Below are 4,002 nucleotides of genomic sequence, written 5' to 3' on the forward strand. Positions count from 1 at the left end.
GTAGTCGAACGTCTTCACGATCCAACTGATCCAAGTACCGAACGTACGACACCTCCGTGTTCAGCACACGTTCATCACGATGACGTCCCTCGAGCTCTTGATCCAGTTGAGGACGAGGGAGAGTTCCGTTAGCACGACGGCGTGGCGACGGTGATGATGAAGTTACCGGCGCAGGGCTTCACCTAAGCACTACGACGATATGACCGAGGTGTTGAACTATGGAGGGGGGCACCGCACACGGCTAATAGATTGTCTGTTGTGTCTTTGGGGTGCCCCCCCGCCTCCATATATAAAGGGGGAGGAGGAGGTGGCCGGCCAAGGGGGCGCGCCATGGGGGGAGTCCTACTAGGACTCCGTTCCTAGTAGGATTCGGCCCCCTTTCCTATTCCAAGAAGGGGAAGGAGGGAAGGAGAGGGAGAGGGAAAGGAAGGGGGGCCGCGCCCCCTCCCCCTAGTCCAATTCGGACTGCCCTTGGGGGGGGGCACCTTGTGGCCTTCCCCCTCCTATGCCCTTATGGCCCATTAGGGCCCATAACTTCCCCGGGGGGTTCCGGTAACCCCTCGGTTCCCTGATAAATATCTGAAACGTCCCGAAACCTTTCCGGTGTCCGAATACCTTCGTCCAATATATTAATATTTATCTCTCGACCATTTCGAGACTCCTCGTCATGTCCGTGATCTCATCCGGTACTCCGAACAAACTTTGGTCATCAAATCATATAACTCATAATACAAATCGTCATCGAACGTTAAGCGTGCGGACCCTACGGGTTCAAGAACTATGTAGACATGACCGAGACACATCTCAGGTCAATAACCAATAGCGGAACCTGGATGCTCATATTGGCTCCTACATATTCTACGAAGATCTTTATCGGTCAAACCGCATAACAACATATGTCATTCCCTTTGTCATCAGTATGTTACTTGCCCGAGATTCAATCATCGGTATCATCGTACCTAGTTCAATCTCGTTACCGACAAGTCTCTTTACTCGTTCCGTAATGCATCATCCCGTAACTAACTCATTAGTCACATAGCTTACAAGGCTTATAGTGATGTGCATTACCGAGAGGGCCCAGAGATACCTCTCCAATACACGGATTGGCAAATCCTAATCTCGATCTATGCCAACTCAACAAACACCACCGGAGACACCTGTAGAGCATCTTTATAATCGCCCATTTATGTTCTGATGTTTGATAGCACACAAAGTGTTCCTCCGGTATTCGGGAGCTGCATAATCTCATAGTCAGAGGAATATGTATAAGTCATGAAGAAAGCAATAACAATAAAACTAAACGATCATTATGCTAAGCTAACGGATGGGTCTTGTCCATCACATCATTCTCTAATGATGTGATCCCGTTCATCAAATGACAACACATGTCTATGGTTAGGAAACTTAACCATCTTTGATTAACGAGCTAGTCAAGTAGAGGCATACTAGGGACACTCTGTTTGTCTATGTATTCACACATGTACTAAGTTTCCGGTTAATAATATTCTAGCATGAATAATAAACATTTATCATGATATAAGGAAATATAAATAACAACTTTATTATTGCCTCTAGGGCATATTTGCTTCACAAACAACCCTAGGGTTCGTACTAAAATAACACCATATGATACACATCAATCAACCCTAATGTCACCCAGATACTCCAATGTCACCACAAGTATCCGTGGGTCAATTATACGATATGCATCAAACATCTTCATATTCATACCATTCAATCCAACAAAAATAACCTCAAAGAGTGCCCCGAGATTTCTACCGGAGAAACAGGGATGAAAACATGCATCAACCCTATGCATAGATTACCCCAACGTCACCTCGGGAATCTGCGAGTTGAGTGGCAAAACATACGTCAAGTGAGTCAATAGAACACCCCATTGTCACCACGGGTATCCCACGCAAGACATACATCAAGTGTTCTCAAATCCATAAAAGTATTCAATTCGATAATAGTGAAACCTCAAAGGTAAAACTCAATTCATCACAAGAATATAGAGAGGGAGAAACACCATATGATCCAACTATAGTAACAAAGCTCGTGGTACATCAAGATCGTGCCAAATCAAGAACATGAGAGAGAGAGATTAAACACATAACTACTGGTACGTACCCTCAGCCCCGAGGGTGAACTACTCCCTCCTCGTCATGGTGGACGCCGGGATGATGAAGATGGCCTCTGGTGATGGTTTCCCCCTCCGGCAGGGTGCCGGAACAGGCTCCCGATTGGTTTTTCGTGGCTACAGAGGCTTGCAGCGGCGGAACTTTCGATCTAGGGTTCTTTTTGGAGGTTTGGGTATTTTTAAGAATTTTTGGTGTCGGTCTCATGTCAAGGGGGTGCCCGAGGGGCCCACAAGCCGTGGGGTGCGCCCCCTAGGCTTGTGGCCTCCTCGGCCACTTCCTGGCCCAGCTCAGGTGCTTCGGAGGTCTCTTTTGGTCCATAAAACTCACCGTAAATTTTTAGCTCATTCTGAGAAATTCTATTTCTGCACAAAAACGACACCACGGTAGTTCTGCTGAAAACAACGTTAGTCTGGGTTAGTTCTAATCAAATCATACCAAAACCATATAAAATTGTTGTATATATGATATGAATACTTCATAAATTATACTCCATTTGTTCCCAAATATAAGTCTTTTTAGAGATTCCAACAAGTGACTACATACGGAGCAAAATGAGTGAATCTACACTCTAAAATATGTCTACATTTATCCGTATGTTATGGTCCATTTGAAATGTCAAAAAGACTTATATTTAGGAACGGAGGGAGTAGATACGTTGGAGACGTATCAGCCATCTCATCACCCTACTAATTATTTCTCTTAACATGCATGGGTAATGACATTTATATTATCTCTCGACATGCACACGTCCCATCTCACCACACGTGCCACCTCATCAATCACACTGATTATATCTCTCTTAACATGCATGGGAAATGCAACTTACGTTCTATATATATTTACAACTATATAGTAATAAATATAATATAGTATATCTATTTTAATTTTTATTTAAATTTCATCAAAAAATATTGCAACCAATCATCGCATCAATGCGAGGTGTCATCTAGTATACCTAAGAGAGTCATCCCCACTAACTTATTTATCTCAACATGCAAGCATGCCACCTCACTGTACAATTATGAATGGGATAAGGCCCACCTCAACATGCATGAGAAAAGACCTACCACAACATTCACCATGCATGAGAAAATGCATTTCATTAAATTATTCTACTTATATTGAATGAATATTGTTACAACTATACATAATCTATATACCTAATGCCGCCCGTAATAGGAGTACCATAACTAGTATCATGCGTGTCAACTAGGCAATTTTGAATTTTGATGAGGTGACATAAAATAAATGAAGAAATAGAAGGTTGAGTACCATATCATGATACCGTATCATAATAAAACTACTATATGTCTTGCATGACAACAAATAAGGTCATCTAAGATACTAATCTATGATACGGTGTGCATTACGGAGGTAGTACCATACGCTAGTATCATATGCACAATACTGACTTATAATACTACCCACTACGGGCAACCCGAGTCATCCCCACTAGCTTATTTATCCCAACATGCATGCCGCCTCACCATACAATTAGGGATGATATAAAACTCACCTCAACATGCAAGCATGCAGGAGAAAAGACCTACCACAACATTAAACCATGCATGGGAAAATGTTTTTCATTAAATTATTCCACTTACATTCAATAAATATTGCAACACCTATACATAATCAAATATAATAAGTTATATGTATTTTTAATTTTGGTTCTCCTCTTACCAACCCAAATTTCTCGCAACAAATTCTCACAGCAACACGTGGGTATCCTTTAGTTAACTTAAAACTCCAATGCTATGAGGGCATGATAGAGCCTTCTCGGTGAGGTCACCGAGGATGCAAAGAGAAACCTTCATACTTGTTAGCACTTGAGCTCAACTCCGGATGACTCAAAAAGAAA

The sequence above is a fragment of the Aegilops tauschii genome, chromosome 1 (assembly GCF_002575655.3).
Source record: "Aegilops tauschii subsp. strangulata cultivar AL8/78 chromosome 1, Aet v6.0, whole genome shotgun sequence".
Classification (NCBI taxonomy): Eukaryota; Viridiplantae; Streptophyta; class Magnoliopsida; order Poales; family Poaceae; genus Aegilops; species Aegilops tauschii.